The sequence below is a fragment of the Diadema setosum genome, chromosome 3 (genome assembly GCF_964275005.1).
Source record: "Diadema setosum chromosome 3, eeDiaSeto1, whole genome shotgun sequence".
Lineage (NCBI taxonomy): Eukaryota > Metazoa > Echinodermata > Echinoidea > Diadematoida > Diadematidae > Diadema > Diadema setosum.
Window position 1 is genome coordinate 24899108 of NC_092687.1, and position 19708 is coordinate 24918815.

Below are 19708 nucleotides of genomic sequence, written 5' to 3' on the forward strand. Positions count from 1 at the left end.
GTCCACTTACATTGTAGGAACATTAAGGAGTATGCGAGGTCTTTTTTCTTTTTGGTATGGGGGGGGGGGGGGAGACACCCTGTATCACATTGGATGTATATGAGTGGTATGTGGTATATTTCCAGCATCTTGCTGAATATAATGATACCATAGGTCAAGTGCAATATTTATTAATGAATGGAATATTCCTTATTGGCGACATTTGGGACCAATTTTGCATTTCATGCGAATTTTTCCCCCTTTTTATCAAAATGAAAAGGACATATTGATATTGGACAAGTGTGTGATTGAGCAGTCAGGCACAAAATAAAGTAAATATGTATGTTGACTATGTAATATAAGATTTTTTTTTTCATACCAAAAAAATTATTGTGATTCACAGCATACATTCGCAACATAGTAAATTTGCATAAATATGTAGAATCCATGGACTAAACTAACAAATGAAACAGCATAAACTGGGAATTTCTGTAACTATGGACCACAGCTTGATGATTTCTATATTTTGTATTGCAATGTCAAAGTCCATCTCATCATTTTAATAAGAGGGTAACACATCACTTGTTTTAGAAGATTAGCCTCCGAACAGTTAGGTACTTACAGGTTGAAAGTCGTAGAATAACTCCGACTCCTGAAAGGAGCACTTGCCCCACACCCTCGCAGTCCAGCCTCGGCAAACTAGCGGCAGCATACTGAAAGCAAGCGTCTCTTTTTCCTCTGTGGAGCAAAATGTATGACACAGGGGGAGTATTTTGAATGATAAGTACAAATATACCCTTTAAAAATATTAACACAATCAAGGCTGATAAAGAGAAATGCTGACAAGTATCAGCTCATATTCAGATGCTAGCTTATGTACTTATATTGTACTTGATTGCAACCAGGATTACTAACTGTGTGTGTGTGTGTGGGGGGGGGGGGCTGTTTTAAAGTTGTTTGGAGGGTATTGTAGAAAATACTACACATTTTGAATGAGGGACTGATTCTGGCAACGGCATTTACTACCAAGACGGGCAATTGTGGATGAGTAGAGCCAAACTTGTAAGGCCAAGCATTAGAATTATAATGCTGTAATAATCATCATGCTATTCTACAAAGCAGCAATCAGAGTTACCATGAACTTGGATGAAAGAAAGTTGAATGGTGTTGACAGCCAGTGCCTTAATAAGAATAATCTTGCACTACTGTTAAGTGCTTAACAAAGACTATTGCAATATGAATGACATTTGGGCTTTTGCAGGAGGTTCATGTCATATTCTGGCATTGCATAAAGCAAGATCAGTTAATATGCATATATATCTTAATTAGATTAGCAAGAGCAAGGGATGTTCAAGGTCCAGTGATTTTTATTCCAAGTAGTAGGAAAATGAATGCAAAAACTTTAATAGTTCATAAAAGACTTCTCTGTTAATGTTATCCTATAATGACAAAAGCTTGATTATCATGTGAGTTGATCAGGCAGTGGAGAAGAAAAGGGGAATGGTAGATGAAGGAGGCAAGGACAAACCGTCCAGAAGTTTCAGTGTACATGAACTGTGTGGCCGTGGGGTGCTATAATGTGAGAGAGGGGCAGGAGACAGCCTCTCCCACATAATTGTCCAAGCTGTAGTTACAGTCATTAAAGCTGCACTACCGCATGTGATACAAGGAGCGAAAGAAGCTTGTATGAGCACAATTAAAGATGTTCTGAATCCACATGTCGTCTCTTGAGGATTCAGTTCCAGCAGGACGAGGTCCAACATGAGCTAAGGAGGGACAATCTCTGCCTGACTGGCCTGCCAGAGGGGGCTGAGGAGACAGAGGAAGAGCTTACTGAGGGCGAGTCAAATGTTGCCAAGGAAGTTGGCTTAGACATTTGGAAAGAGGACATCTCATCTTCATGATCTTGTCATCATCTTGGGGAAAAGGCAAGAAGGAAAGAGCAGGCAGATCAAAGTCCACTTTATTGCAAACAAAAGGAACAAACTGTATTCTCTGCATTCTAGTCTGAAAGGAAAAGAGAACATGAAAAGTGTGTACATCAATGAAGATCTAAAGGCATGCAATATGTCACTCGATCAGTGCATGATAAATGCCAAGGAAGCTCATGATGTCGAATCGGCAACAAAACCAAATACGGGAACATGACATGCAAGTTGAATGATGGACAAAGCAGAGTCATCAAGAGCCCGGATGATCTCTTTGATATTGGCTTTGAAATTACAGATCCACTTCAGTTTTTGCAGGTTTTTGCGAAAGTCTTAGAAATTAATTAACAAGCATTGAATGAATTTCTCGGTCTAACAATTTTTTTTTATAGTCATGTACATACTGTAAGTATTTTGTTAATGTTGTTAATAAATTCACCTCAACTCAAATGCAAAAAAGGAAAGGGTGGTACTGGGGCTGTAGATTAAAATCTCTACAAAGAGCAATACTATTTAAAATGTACCTTGGGAAAGGCCATCGGTGTCACCCGTGTGACGAATAAGCAGCGTTTGCTACGATGGACATCTTGATTCCCCATACTAGAGTACTTTGTCAGCATACATGGCCATGCTGCAAACATCCTGTCTTCAGCCATGATCTCCTGGCTGAAGTCTTGCTTGATCTGTACAAATTAGGGAACAAGATTGCATTTGTAATCATATTAAGGGTGGCTCAGAAAGAATGCTATAAACCAAATGGAAAAAAATATAATACTCAAGTAATAACAAAAACATAAATGATGGAGTGAATTATGCATGATCATTAGCTTCTGCAAAAATGTTCATTCTATAAACATTTTTCTCACAAGTTTGTGTGAATTTGCACAATGTGCTTCGTTTGGCATGGAAATCTTGACAGACTGAGAAGAAAGCTCCTAATCTTTGCATAGAAACTTATTTGAAAGTGACAAAAGTGCCAAAAATTGGTTCCAAACCACCTACCTACACGAAACAAATAGAACTCTACTAAGGTGGTACATGTATATTATTACTACAGGCATTAAGTTTACATGTGGTGCATAGACTATATTGTGCGTTAAAAACACCACAATCTGTTTTCTGTCTTTATCTTCATTTTCTATAGGGGTTCTAGGCCTTTTTTTCTACTGGAAGCTTACGTAGACCTTAATTCATCGAGCATCATTGATGGCAATGATGCTCAGTAAAGAATGAATTGCTCCAGCAAAAGTAGCAGAACTTAACTTGCACTTTACTATTGGATTTTAGGGGGTTCGTTATGTTTACAGCAGATTTTGGTTGTACGGTTGGACCTACTACTCATCGACCGCCTAATGTTTATTTGCTTGATAAGAATATTGAACACTGAAATGCATGCAAAAATCTTGACCTACGTGATTGAGAAAATCCAGAGCTAGGCTATCAAATGCCTTTGTTCCCTTTTCAATTCGAAGTTTGAGTGCAAAAATATCGCCATCGAACTTGCGTGGCCTCGTTTCAGCTCCCCGCGGTAACGCTCCTTTAGATCGACCGCTGTTTTTGCATTGACAATGCACGCAAACCGAGTTGTATTGAACACCGTGTTGTACGAAGCTTTTTAGAAACTTCCATAGACATTACATTACGATTCGGTGAAAATATTCATTCGAAATTTTGTCCTTGATTAAAACCATTAACTTTGTTAATGAACGGTGAATTTTTGCGTTTTCCCACACCATCCTCATCAACAGTCAAAGCCAATCCATTTTTATGTGCTTTGCGTGCAGTGAAGTGCGTACTCAGTACTACTCTACCGCGTTCAGTGCGGCAATTAATACACGGTCGGTTTATTACAAGAGGGTGGTCGATGTAGTAGGGCTATCATACAGCCGACCATGGCATAAAAGTTCTAAATTATGAGGTAGGAAATGAACGAGACAGGTCATTGTGTAATTGAACTTAGTTAGCACTAGCACTAGCAGTCTAAAATATAGGCCCTAGCCCTTGACTAGGCCCTAGCATTGCCCAGCTAGGCCCTAACCGTCACGTTAGACCCTATGCCTAACTAACTTGTTAGATTTCTACATCATCGAACTCGGACACTGCGCCTACACTAACTTGTGCATGATGTGATACGGTGCCTGTTACCATGGTTACAACTTAGAATACTGTAGGCCTACAACGAATAGGCTACTGTACTGTGTCAACAATGGGAATATTCCGTAGGCCCTACGCTGATTTAGATGATTAGTTTTTGTAAAAGAAATTCGTATTTTATGTGAAGTTTTGAAAATGTATGTAAGGATTGAAGTGTTTATACAAGCACGAGTTGGTTGAAAAACATAATGTACGTACCGGTACAAACGACCTAACTTAACGTTTAAACGTTAACATTAATAGTTAGATCTAGTATTACGTTACATGCATGAAGGCGAGACGTAGCGCAGCCCGGCCAAGAACCCAAAGCGTGAGCCGTGACTAGCTTCATACATCATGCAAATTACAGATGGGCATGAAGCAATGTAACTATCAGTTAAATAAATAAATACCTTGGAATGACTGGCAAAGTTCTTCTATAGCTAGACCCCATTTGCTGAGAATGTTCGTGACTCCATATACACGTAGCTGCATTGCAGTCATCGTCACCGCCGTCCATCATGATGAATAGCCGCGCTACTGTATAGCTAGCTATACGTACATAAACGTGTGATGTACGTGTGTGTGTGAGGCGCGGTGGCCGCCCGGCGGCGGCGATCGATTGCCATGCGACGAAGGATACATGCAGGCCCGCTGATTGGTTCATGACTATCACATGACTTTTGCCCATCAATTTCTAAACAACCGTTGTTTAATTGTTTGGACAATCATTCCGAATTGTTTTTAAACAACCGCGGTTTAAGGCAATCAAGCTCCAATTTTCTATATTTAAACAACATTGTTTAGAATTTTAAACAACAATATTTTAAACAACGAAATTTTACACAGCGTTCTAACAGTGCAGGCGGCAGTATACTTTTGGAGGGCCACGTTGGCATTCTGCAGCAACGTACTTTACTTGAATCCTGGCGGATCGAAACGCGAGGAAAACGACAAGTTCAGTAAAGATACAGAAAAAAAAAATGCAACTAAAGCACAAGGGTCGGATCGCGCTATCCGTTTTTGGCGAGAAAAAAAAAAGAAAAGAAAAAAAAGAAAAAAAAAACAAACAAACTTGTGCATGCACAAAGTTTTCTGACCGCTCTGACGAACATCACGGGAAGGCAAACATCCATCCAAAGGAAAAAAAAAGGACATGAAACGGATTTCAACGGATATCAACGGATGAAAAAAATCGACCTTCGGTATCCATGTGTTTGCCTTATCCGGCAAATTGTGACATGCAGGGGCATTAGGAATAATATGCACGATATCCATTAAACGTTCATATCTGAAAGAAATATTCAGTGTTGATGCTGCTTTAACTTACGTTCTCTCATCCGACTGGAGTCGACAATAATCTCGTTCTGTATCATTGGTGGGCCGTCTTTCCCTCCTACGTGTTAAGGACCATATATTACCCATGCTTTTTTGTGATGCATTGACGACTGTGATGACTCGGATACCAAAGCCCAAACTTCACGAAGACGAAACAGGACTAATGGAAACTGTTAAGGAAGGCGATACGTCTTTGTCTCCTACCGGCGATTCCAGATGGCCAGTTAGTCTAGAAGAATCGGAACGTGGCTATATTCCATGTCCTGGAATGAAAGAAACATGAGGACCAAATTTTGAGGAAAAACGAAATAAAAAGATGCAACATCTATTAACTTGTAGCACTAGATTGGCTTTTCCTTCTGGTTCTGGAAAAAAATAAATGTAAAGATTCCTCAACTTTGAGGTTTTCTACAGCCTCCCTGATACACACACACACACAAACACACACACACACAAACACACATACACAAACACACTCATACACGTCCATTGTCCCTTTGGGCCCCAGGAGGGCATGGTTTCCACGTGAACAACGTAAATTTCACAATTTTATGAATACTTTACCTGGGAAAAACTAACTTCTGTGAAAAAAAAAAAAAAAAAAACTGACCATGCGTTTCAGGATGCAGTTTAAAAATGTTAATATTTGGTCAAAATTTAGTTTTTTTTTTTTATAAACCCTGGCCCATTCCCCGATCTGTCATGAACAACATTAAAACTATAGCCACAATCGTACTTATAGGTACGGCGCTAACTTAAATCTATCACTTTTGGTTCTATTAAAGAACATTATTATATATTTTTTTTTTCAAGTTGATCGCGCTTGGGACATGGTGTCCATATTTAAAAAGTTTACTATAAATTGAGAACCCATCCCTTTAGCGATAACACCTGCTATGTTTGGCAAAAATCAGCCCTGGGTTTTCAAGAAGCTGTTATGGTTATATAAACGCAAAATGTTCACCCACAATGCACTACAGCAGCAGCTGCTGCAGACGAATGATGGAAGCCGGACAATAAATGAAGGTTATTCATTGTACATTGTATTAGGAATAAGCGTTTTTACCTTGGCACCTACATACTATACATTCCTACTGTACATTCCTACTCCTAAAATTCATGCAGCAAAGGTAGATCATCAATGCATGGATCTATCTATTTATGAGTGGCCATGGCTGTGGGTGACAATGTAAAGAGTCTTTTTTTTTTTCTTGATGAAAATTAATCGATACATAATGTGATTTAAGATTCGTGGAACAATATAAAAATGAATCAGTTTGTAAGAAACACAATATAGCTAGGATTATTTCAATGGGAATCAATGTTTTACTGTAAAAACCGATGTCTTATCTCGCTTTGTTATCTATGGCAAATTGCAACACACCACTTTAACTACATACAGTGCATCAAACAGGTATGTAAAACTAGACTAGTTGAGTTAAATGTTCCATTTTTCCGTACTAAAAAAACCCGGAATATTTAACTCAACAAATAAAGACCTTCTTGAGTTCACAATTTACAGGTTTCCAAATGTGACCGTCCATCGCAAAACAAACAAAATAAAAAGTCGCACCCCTTGATTTTATGCGAGACTAAAGAAAGGTAAAACAAGTCAAGAGAGTCAATTTTGAGTTTTCCATATTTTCTGAAGAACTTTTCTTTTTCTACATTATCCCTTAGTTTGGAATCATATATTGAATGGAAAAGAGTGTTTTCAGCGGTTTTTCTACAACCTCTTTTGTTTTCGAAAGGTAGGCCTGGTAATCAGGTTTTGGCTAAACGCCCACTTTAATTCAATTAAAATCCGTTGCACACTTCTCACTTTCAACCCTAATAACTTTTGAAAGGATGATGCTAATGCTTTGACATTTGTTATGAACAGAATGTGTCAAGAGAGCACGCTCAATTTCAGCTTGATCTCATAATCTCTTCATTGCTGTTGTTACAGTGGATTACATCAAGTTTGTTGTTCCATTCATGGCACGAGAAGCACGGCTTATTACAGATTAGGCACTTGAATAGACCCTGTACTTCACAGCCTTTATTTTTTTTTCTTTATTTTTCTCAGTTCAATCTTTTCCTGAGTGTGCGCGTTCTTTCCAGTATTTATAAGGGTTAGGAGAATCCATTTGGATGAAGTTCATTTTACATCATTTTAAAGCTTAGAGCCTGCTCGTTCAGAATCTTGCCTTACTAGAAATCCATGCTAGGCGACTTTTTCTATGTGTTTTGTGGTGCGAAGTCACAAATACTGTTTTATTCTATACTAAAGTATTCTTACCAAATAGAAAAAAAAAAATGCATGCAAAAAGGATGATACATGTATGTCTTTATGTTTCTTTTTTTATTTCTGGTCAGTGGGAACAGTTGCTTGTTTCAGGCAAATTTACTTTCCACTTGTAATTATTTCGTCAATACGAATTTGCCTATCCCTGTTTTGTAGTCCTCATTACAATTTTCCCAAAAATAATTCTGTATTGAGGTGGGCACGCTAAGTCTACATTCAAGGCATCGGAGGCCTTATTCAAAGACTAATATTGAGACTACCGCGTGCTTCATGGGCGTATATCCGTGTCTGGAGGGATGCACCTTTCTTTCTCTCTCTCTCTTTCTCTCTCTCTCTCTCTCTCTCTCGTTTTGTTACAAAAAACAAATCAATAGGAACAAGTTAACCAATTAATACGTTGTATATAGGTCAGGTGATTTATAAAGAGATCTTCCTGCAAGTTACGCTGTGTAATGCATGTTGTATAGTGTCACGCATTTTGATTCAGATATTTGATGTAACATTATATATACATAGAATTGAGTGTTTTTCAGTGCTTTCATGATAATCGTACAAGTCTATGTGAAGGATGTCTCGCTAGCGCTATTGCAAATGACTAGTTTAGCAAGCCCAATCCCAATTGCTTTGCATACAGCGGAGTACTCTCTTTGCCCATCATCTTTTTTCTTCTGACCTTCACATGTCTATTCTATACTTTCACCATTTTGACCTAGTGCTCACTAACCTTGTTCTTCTGACCTGCACATGCCATTCTGTCCTTCCCTCGCTTTGACCTTGCTCTCACCTTTAGTACTTTCACTTTTTCCCTTCTCACTGTGACTATGCCTTGTCTTTAAGAACTCTTGCCTTGCTCTCCTCAGTTCAACCTTGTCCTGACTTTCAGAGTCCTTATACCCTTACCTTTCGCCCTTGCCTCTCAATGCTTTTCAGCCTGCTCCTTACGTCCTCTACACTCACTGTCCTTCAGCCTTTTCAGCTTGCTCTCTTTCCCTCTGACTTTCACTGTCCTTCAGCCTTTTCAGCTTGTTCCCTTTCCCCCTGACTTTCACTGTCATTCAGCCCTTTGTGTTTGTTTCTTATCCTGATCTTCTCCAGTCCTTGTATCCTCTCCATGCCTATGACTTTCAGCTCCTCATCTATGCGCTTAAAGACGTCCTTCTCCTGATACTCCGCAGCGCGATAAACGTCTTTCTCGCGACCTTTACGACTAGTCCTCTCTATCTCTCTCTCGAACAAGAGGGGTTTGTTTGGAAGCGGTATATAAAACAGAATCTATGCTTATCTTAAAGTTAACTTGCATGAAAACGTGCTTGCTTAGGAGACGGAGTGGAGAGTGTGTCCGCTATAAAATGAAACCCGTGTTTGAACAGCGAGAGAATAACCAACGAAAGGTATAAAGAGCCAACCAGTCCAAAAGCGGTCTCCTGTCATGTTAGCTTTTCGTATTAGTTAGTCTAAGTCCTTCACCGCATCGCACCTCTAATGCCTGGCGAGACATTCTCAATATCCATCTTTAGCTGTAACTGTGTTCAAGTGATTTACCGTAATAAACCTCCGTATCCGTTATTTCTGCCTGACGACTGTAATTTCTATTTGACCCTCGGCATCCTTCGACAATAAACTTCATCATATAGCGGGACTATATTTTGGGACATTCACAGAATAGAAAGTACATTCTTCACATCTTAGACAATGATAAATAAGTCGCCGTTACAATAGTATGTACATAAACCGTGAACACGCACGACACGGATTACGAAGCATCCAGACTACAACGGCTACATTGCGGTAGCCTTTAGCCAACTCCGTCTGCACGCTTTAACCATCTGCTCTGTGACTGAAAAGAGACTAATCGCGAAACAACAAACGACCACACCCGGGTGGCGTTTTTTTTTTTTTCCATACCACAGCGAGGCAGGAAACCAATGGGCTCATTTATATATTTTTGCACATGCGCACTACCTTTACCAAAACTCCTGTTGCTCATGAATATACATGAAATTTGCTCGAACATTGGAATAGCATGTGTCCATTGGCCAAGACCCGAAAAATGGGTTGTTGGTACCACCTGAGGTGGCAAAACCTTTTTGGTGTCAGTTTGTTTGTCAGGCATATCGTCGGTGGTTTCACGAACCGACGCTATTTCGTTTTTGCAATTCTGAGAAAATCACGTTTAAAGATCTCACAAGTTTTAGACAACGTTTTCAATGACTTTTCCTGTCTTGTGTGTGAAAATTTTGACAGGGTGATGAGAGTGGAAGTTGTTCTTCCTATCCACAGTGTAATTTTAGTGTGAATTCAAAAAAAAAAAAAAATACGATATTTCTGTCCACAAACTCACTGCTTCGGTTCGTAAATCCATCGTTTCTTGCGCGCACCATTATAGGTTAGGTACTTAAGCGCGGGTCTCACGAACCGACGTAAGTTGTATTACGCCGGTTCGTGAGACCCGCGCTGTAGGGCCTGTACAATAGGTAACGTGCAATACGCGTGTATTTACGAACCGTCGCTATTTCATTTTCGTATGTGTTTACATACAAATACTAGGGTTATACCTGCTTACCAACAATAACCTTATTAATTGAAATTAATTGTCATGTAATGATTGTTGTGATGATTATAATACATTTAGTGATAATTAAGATGATAATACAAGCCAGTTTCTCTTAATTGTTCTAAAAAGCGTGTTGTCATTGTTTTCATCTTCATTTAGTATTGTTATTAGAGCTGTCGTTGATCGTTCCAAAGATTTCTTTGCCCCCCCCCCCCTTTTTGTGGATATATTATTTAACATTTTTGCATGTGGACATCTATCATTTGGTAATACATGTACTCGGTGTACTGTGTTTGATATTTTTTACTTTTTCCTTTTTTTTTCCTTTTTTAACTTACTTTTTTATTTTTTTCACATTATTTTTAATTCCAATTCAGTTCATTTCTTTCATAATAATTATGAATGTTTGTTCTAAGATAAAGGATACCGCTTAATATTTGAAAAAAAAGACGTGCCAGTCAGTAATAATTACTTGCATTTACTCATCTTTCATACTCATGCACTCTGTTATTTCTTTCTCTGAAATAATATATTAATTTCTTTATTTCTTAGTATTCCACATATTTGTGACTTTTACTTTGTCACAATTTTTATCGATGTCATTTGGCTCGCATGCGAATTCACTCATAATTCCTCATTTTCCATCTTTCTCTTTCCTGCTGAACAGATTCTATGATAGCTGCACTTGATCATATAAAATCATAAAACTCATCCTGCATGCACTCTTCGAAACTGATAAACTCCTAAAAATACATAAATATCAACACTATCAGAATTTCAAGCTTCATTTTAAATGTATAATAATGGTCATGATTTATCATGCCTTTTGCAGCAATATATTGAAGAGGTACATTATGTAATCGAAGAAACATAGGTCCTCAATAAAATATCAAATTTGAATTATTCAGAGATGAGTAATGACAATGGGAAGGATAACAATTGTGGAAGAGCTCCATAAATCAATAAATATCTAATGGCAAATGGAGATGGAATGAAGATTCAAGAATATGTGTAATTCAAGTTCATTATTATATCAGTTCTTGTGTTTTCACAAAAAGAGGAACACAGTTCGAACATGCACACCAAATCTTACAATGTACATTTACATCTATAGAGTGCGAACGGAACACATACAAGAGAAAGAATAACATTCTCAAATTAATATATGAAGAGCTCAGTTGCAAAAGGTACTGCATCCATTTTCTATCAAAATCCACTTTTTGGTCTTGATGTACTCATTTTTAGAACCTCTTTACACCTATACTAACAAAAAGCTGAATTTCCAACCAGAAAGTGTTAAAAAAATACATTTAAATATCACTTGGGTTGCAAAAGGTACTACATTCATTTCAGTTGGGTTGCAAAAGGTACTACATCCACATTCTCCAATGGCATCATCGGGAAATTGACCAATCAGAGAGCAGCATTGGCTTGACCCTCTACCGTTGTCTACTGACTTTAATCTGTAAACAATAGAAGTTGGCTTTTGGCTTTTTGGCTTTCTGTTAAAATCACCACCCAAATCTGACCAATATCTTGAAAAACTCATCACATTTCGATCAAGCAATGTAGGAAAATGAAGAAGAACTCATTGACAAAACAAACCATCCCAGGAGAAGGATCATGAATTAAAAGCAGTCGACAAGAGTAAAGGAGTAACGGCGGAGAAACTGGAGAAATTACGCGACGCTCATGTAGTCCCATGTACTGCATTTACTGTTAGTTACCGGTACCGTGCGTTACTGCTAGGGTGTTGACTTTGAGCCATAAATTGTCCCCAGAATAAAGTACAGACACTGTGTAGGTATGGTCTATTTCTTACATAAATAGCTTCACAGCCAATACGTTTTTGACAACTACAGTTAAACTCGCCTAAGTCGACATCGCATATGTCGAATAATCGCGCAAGTCGATAATTTTAAAAAGTCCCGATTTTTCCCCATTGACTTACGTGTATTAATTCCCTCATAAGTCGAATTTTTTAAGTCGAATACTCGCTTAAGTCGATGAAATTCCAAGAGCACTTTCACGGAAAAACCATTGAATTCACTGTGCCTAAGTCGAATAAGATTTTGTTGTGTAATAAATCACTGTCAAAATCACGAGACGCCAATTTTTGTTTACATACAGTACCAAAAGAAACTGCGTAAATAAACATTAACGTTTCATTAACGCAAGCGGTTTCACCTGAATCGTTAGTAACGCAAACTAACGATCGGGAAAATTAACGTTTGTAGCAACGATGAGTAACGATCCCTAGCGCAAATTAACGATGTTTCGTTAATATTAACGATAGGTAACGCAAGATCTCACGCGAGATTTTGGTTTTGTAACGAGACCTGGTGAAAGGACGACGTAGCCCCTGCCGAGTGTAGCGATGTATGCCTTATATTTAGCGGAGTCTTTTCGCGAATCGAATCACGATTTCGCGAATGGTTAATTTGCGACCGGGGTCACCAAAAACGCACGCCGGGCCACCAAAAAAGCCGAATGTTTGCCTTCAGTTTTGGAAATGAAGCGGTAACAATCGGCTCCATAAGATGCTGAATAAAATAATGTCAGATGTTTGCTCTTTTAATTTTGGAAATGAATAACGGTAATATTCGATTCCGTATAATACTAAAATAAATGTCGGATGTTTGCTTATACTTTTGGAAATGAATAATGGTGAGATTCAGTTCCGTACGGTGCTGAAATTAATGTCAGAGATTTGATTTTGCGTTCGGAAATGAATAAGGATAAAAAAAGTATCCGGAAGATGCTGAAATAAATGTCGAATATTTGCTTTGACGTTCGGGCTTTGACGTTCGGATATGAAAAATAATGATATTCAACTCCATACGATGATAAAATAAATGCCGGATGTTTACTTTTACGTTCGAAAGTAAATAACATTAACATTCAGCTCCGGAAGATGCTTAAGTAAATGTCGAATTATCCCTTTGACGTTCGGAAATGAATAACAATCAACTTCGTACGACGATGAGATAAATGTCGGGTGTTTGCTTTTACTTTCGAAAGTAAATAGCAATAATATTCGGCTTCAGAAGATGCTAAAATAAATGTCAGATGATTGTTTTTACGTTCGGAAGTGAATAGCAGTAATATTCTTCTCCATGCGATGCTAACTGTCGGATGTTTGCTTTTAAATTTCAAAATGAATAACAGTAACATTTAGCTGCATTTGATGGTAAAGTTAATGATTGATATTTGCTTTAACGTTCGGAAATGAATAACAATAGTATTCAACTCCGTCCGATGATAAAATGAATGTCATATGTTTGCTTTTATGTTCGAAAGTAAATAGCAATAACATTCAGCTCCGGAAGATGCTAAAATGAATGTTGAATGTTTGCTTTGGCGTTCGAAAATGAATTACAATAGTATTCAACTCCGTACGATGATGAAATAGATGCCGAATGTTCGCTTTTATGCTCGAAAGTAAATAGCATGTAACATTCGACTCCTGAAGATGCCAAAATAAATGTCAGATGATTCATTTCACTTTCAGAAGTGGACAGCAGTAATATTCGGCTCCTTACGATCATAAAATAAATGTCGGGTGTTTGCTTTTGAATTTGGAGATCGAATAACGGTAATATTCTGCTCCGTACGATGCTAAAATAAGTAACAGATTGTTTCTTTTACTCTCTAAAAAAAGATCGAGTGAAAATATTCACTCTTGACAGAGTGAATAACAGAAAAGAGTGAATTTAGAGTGAAATTGGAGTGAATTTTGAGTGAAAATTTTCATTTTCACTCGTTTTCGAGTGACCTCAGGGATCACTCCAAAATCTTCGATTGATCCCTGAGGTCACTCCAAAATGAGTGAAAATGAACATTTCCACTCAAAATTCACTCCAATTTCACTCTAAATTCACTCTTTTTTGTACTCACTCTTTCAAGAGTGAATATTTTCACTCGATCTTTTTTAGAGAGTACATTTGGAAATGATTAACGGTATCAATCGGCTCATTTAGATGATGAAACAAACACGCGGATGTTTGCTTTCACGTTCGGAAATGAATAAGGATGATATTCAGCTCCGTAAGATCCTAGAATGAATGTCGGTTGCTTGTTTTTACATTTGAAAATGATTAACGGCAACATTCGGCTCCGGAAGGTGTTAAAATACTTGTAAATGGTGGATGATTGCTTTTACAATCAGAAATAAATAACGGTAACTTTCGGACCGAACGTAGGACCGATTTAGTTTTGCTTGTTGTTTTTGTTTGTTTTTGTTTTTTTCGGGCCACCAAAAAATAAAAATCAATCATTTTGGGGCCACCAAAATAAAAGTTAGTGTGGAGCCCTGGCCTGCATCAATGTGGATAAGGTGTCTTGCTGAAGGGAAAATATCGGGCACACCGCTCCAGCTCTCGGCTCCAGAGTAGACAACAATACGTCATGTACATTATGCGTGTGGTGTAACTTTAAGTCGATTTTTTTCGACTTACGTACAAGTCGAAACTCGCCTAAGTCGATGCGTTTTGCTCAGTCCCGAGAAGATCGACTTATGCGAGTTTAACTGTAGTCTGAAAGCAAAGTTACTTTGTTACAATGGCATGAAATCCTGACATCCCTACCAACAGTGCTTTATCTGTGGGTATGCTGTGCTATTCTATACGTGCATGATGTCAAGTACCAGGGTTTGAAAGTACATAGTGACATACAGCAGCTTTGAACACTAGATATATATTCATTCTTGTAAATGACACCTTTTACTTATACAATGTCACAAAGGTAATACCTAATGTGCGTTCAGTATAGGTGGTCATATTACTCATCGACGGTCTTGATTTTCATCAGCTATTAGATTATCAGATTTCTCTTACCTGATAAAGAACATACAAGAATGAAATTCATGCAATGAATTTAATTACAGTGTTGAGAGAATACAGAACATTCAGATGCTGCTTTTCCACCTTTTCCCTTAGAAGTTACATTGAAAAATATGAAGAAAAGATAATGAATACAGTATTCTTGAGACACGCGAAGGGAGAATTCACAGAGAGAAAAATAACCAACAAGGAAAAGTAAAAATTACGCGGGTGCGTAATGTCCCCGCCGGAAGTAGCATTTTGTAGCAAAATGTACAATAGGCCTATAGGTCAAAAATCAAGGTCAAAGGTCAAAGAAGTCAAAGGTCAAAATTATGTGTAGAAGTTTTGAAGCCCTCACCTAGTGCCATCACATGAAGCAAACGGAATCGAAATCGGGTTAGAAATGGCGAAGGAGTAGCATTCTGTAGCAAAATGTACAATATAGGTCAAAGGTCAAGGTCAAAGGTCACAACTGAAATTCTGTGTAGAAGTTTCAAAGCTCCCATGTAGTGCTGTCATATAAAGCAAACAGAATCAAAATTGGCTCATAAATGACAGAGAAGTAGCAAATTGAACATTTTGATCACACACGGAAGCACAGACAGACAGACAGATGGACGGACACACGGACACACACACGTACGGAGCCCGTTTCATAGTCCCCTACTCGAACTCGTTCGGCGGGGACGAAAATGTAATACATAGAGGGAAAAGATAAGAAATCATGAGATAAAGCTCGTGAGAGAAAAACAAAATGAGGAAAGGGAAAAGAGAAATCATCTGGTGAGATATTGTGACCCCTTCCCATCTATTACCGTTCACGCATAATGGATCCCCCCCCCCCATGCTTATGACCAATAACTGTCATTCATTCAAAATATTAGTCAGCAATGGAGAAGTTGGGCATTCGCGATGCACATTGGTTTGTTATTCTTGATGCTAAATAGGGCAGGGCATTGTCAATTACCTAGGCCCCCTTGACCTTGTATCCCATCCCCATCAACACCATTGCTGAAAAAAATAAATCCGCGAAACATGTCATAACATCACACTGAATATTTCTATGGCATGCGAAATTTCGGTTTCAAAAGGTACTACATCCACTTTCGGTTGCAAAAGGTACAATATCCACAAAAATATAAAAATGTTTAATTCATGAAAAATAAATGAATGGACCTGGATTTTCTTAGAGAGTGGTTTTAGTGTTGTATCATCTAGCAGTATAATAGGGGGAAATATCATTCCAGTCTGAGCTTCCTAAATATGACAATTAAAAAATCACGTTTTTCTCAGAACTTGAAATTATGGATGTAGTACCTTTTGAAACCGAACTCTTCATATCAAGCATAACTATGTATATGAACACACAAAGATGTTGCTGCATATGCATGAAGCTTAAGAGTGTTGCAACACCCATATGCTCAAATGGAAACTTGATGTATATCATACAAAAGAGAAGAGGTACTGCATGTACATGTACAGTGTAGTTACACTATTCACAGGACAGTAGAGAAAAAGCAAGAGAGAGAAAAGGAAATGGGTGTCTAAAATAGGTCAATGTAAGGAGTGCCAAGCCAATTATGTCTCTAGAAGTCATACATATGAAAAGGAAACAAATTAATCACAACATAAATGATCGTGCTCATGTTAACCAATAATTAGCATCTAAAAATGTGTGTAGAAAGCCCATAACATCAGCCTTTCGCCCCGTATGCTTGTTACACGATTATGAGAAAAGAGAAATTTTGGCCGACCCTCCCCCCCCCCTGTGTATCCTTAATCCACCAGTTCTATAAACACATTCTGAGAATGTGTTTTAGTACATGAACTAGCAAATTCACAAGAGGGATGGGGAAATTCGGCCAAAATTGTGTGTGGCTAAAATAATTAAAAAGAAAGGTCATCAGCAAAACTACGGGGTGGATGCAAACGAATTTTCATGTGATGACTAAAAAAATGCAGCTAAAGGAAAAAAAAAAGGACGGTGGAGAGGGGCCAAGACTAATTTGACTCCCCTCCGCCCCCCCCCCACAAAAAACGCCACTGTTTTACAGCACCTTTAAAAGACTTTTTTTTTTTGTTAAAAACAAACGTCTCGAAGTAAATAATTCCATATAGTAGGCGAAATGTAGACCGATACAGTGTACAAAGTGTACATCCCAAAGCTATCAAAAAAGACAGATTATGAATATTATTCAAAGTAAGAATTTCAGTGCGTTTAATCATCTTTAGTTGAGTTGCAAATGACATGTACATATTTAATAAGAGTAGTAAACTACGAAGCGCCCCAAAGCCCTTCTATATTTAATTATCATGTGTAAAGGTAGTGCTAGGGCACTCCGGTGGTCTAGTGGTTATGACGCTGGTCTAGTAATCCAAATGTGCACTTAGAAATCTATCAAGAGTTATCACAAGGTTATGATTACCACGCAAAACCTTCAAGATTTATTATCATGAAATACATACCAATGAACACTTCCAAAAAAAAAATCTAACATTCAATATCCACATGAAGCTTGCCTTGATATTAATGTCTCTCTGTAGTGTTATTAAAGTGTAGCAAAATTGTAATTAGGACATCACAGAATGGAATGCATTGTTTTCACCTTCAATCTTAGAATTTCCTTTCATGTTTCCACTTTACAATCACATTTTACTGTAGATAGACCGTCCTTATGTTGTCGCCCTTCATCCCAATTTCTCCCTTCTATCCTATCTGTAGATTGTCTTCTTTCCTAAGCCATTTTATTTACATTCCTTGATGATAAGCACGATGCTGTACTTTTTGTTCTTCTCTGAAACAGTCCAGGTCTTCGCTACTGCATGGCATCAATCATCTGAAAGAAAAGACAGAAATTAAGAACTTTCGATTAAAATCAAACATCATGATACAAGATACAACTTTCATTTTGAGAAAAAGAAATCCGCCAACTAAACTGTAGTTGAGATTATTTTGCTCTATTTATATTAAACATAAAACAAATTGGTATACAGGATCAAAGAATGTCAAAAAATACTGCTATTCGTCTTTGATGCATATTCGAATTGTCTCGCCTGTTACATATTTTAATGATGCAAGATCTTATGTCTAGCACTTAGTAAGTCTCATGTAGAAATTGAATTATTATTCACATGCATAAATCTACATGTCCTTGTAAACAAGGCATTGCTTTGAAAAAGCTGAATATTACTAACTGCATTTGGGAAACAGTCTACGACAATCAAACTTGTTTATTATCAGAGACTTTAACATCTTAATTAGACCTAGACTCTACATTACCATTGTATTCACATCCGTTGATGATGTACACGACCCTGTACTTTTCCTTTTCTTTTCTCAGACAGTCCAGTTCTTCGCTACCACATGGCACCAGTCATCTGAAAGAAAAGAAAGAAAATAAGAACTTTTGATTAAAATCAAACATCATGGTACAAGATACAACTTTAATTTTGAGAAGAAAAAAAAAATCAGCCAACAAAACTGAAGATGAAATTATTTTGCTCTATTTATATTAAACATACAACAAAATGGTAGGCCTATGCAGGATCAAAGAATGTCAAAAAATACTGCTGTTCGTCTTTGATGCATATTCAAATTGTCTTGTCATTTACACATGTTAATGATGCAAGATATTATGTTTAGCACTTAGTAAGTCTCATGAAGAAATTGAATTATCATTCACATGAATATAAATCTACATATACTTGTACACAAGGCATTGCATTGAAATAGCTGAATATTACCACCTGCATTCGGTAAACAGTCTACGACAATCAAACCTGTTCTTTTCAGAGACTGTAATATCTTAATTAGACCTGGACTCTACATTATCATTCAGCTTTTAAATGTATTAACCATTCACCTATAAAACAGTGGCATTGTCATGTGCATCATATTTCTTTGATACTGCACATATTTTCATGAAGTCTGTGCAAGAATGCAAATAAAACACGTCTGCTGTTTGGTATTTATAAAAAAAAAAAAAAAAAATCACTAACCTGGAAGTCCTTGGCCTTAGGAATAACACGTGGCGAGTTAGCAGGGATTGACGTTAAAATAGAATAAGAATAGATCTACTAAATAGGCCTTTGCCTCGTGAATGTGTGGTCTAATTATAGACTAAGTGAAGTCTAGACCTTTCACTTTTAAATTACACAGATTTTATATTACTTAGATCTAGACTACATCTAGATCTAGACATCTAATACTATTAGATCTTGGCAACTTTTGTCTTTGTGACACGAAATTAACACGTCACGGATGATATTTCGGCGATGTCCAACGGGATGACAGTACCACTATTACTAAATCAGTAAGTTGACATAGATAACTAACATCAACTTGTTAAAGTACGTTAGAGATGGCACCATATACAGTATACAATAACCGATGACACTGACACTGACAGATCTAACGACTACATTTAGACTAACGTTAAAGAGTTAGACTCGCCATCTCAGCAAGTCGGCCAAAGACAAAGTCAATACAGGGCTAAGTCAGTGTTACTGTTATGTTTGATAGGCCTAACAAATGTTAACGATTACTCGGTTAGGTTAGGTTTACCAGGAAGAGTCCTGGTTAAGTCAGTCGAGGGACATTTCTTAGGAAGTCCTTCGATTCCAAGAATAAATAGGGTGAAAGAACAAAGGGAAAAAAGGAAAGAAG

The 19708-nt window shown here is 37.6% G+C and overlaps 1 long non-coding RNA gene across 1 annotated transcript; it reads right to left on the bottom strand.

Moving 5' to 3' along the window:
* Window positions 1-671: 671 nt before the first annotated feature.
* On the bottom strand, window positions 672-4549 carry LOC140226518 (uncharacterized). Its single transcript, XR_011900977.1, has 3 exons — window positions 4454-4549; window positions 2432-2590; window positions 672-717 (listed from the first exon to the last, which is right to left on the bottom strand). It is a non-coding gene; the product is annotated as an uncharacterized lncRNA (long non-coding RNA).
* Window positions 4550-19708: the final 15159 nt, after the last annotated feature.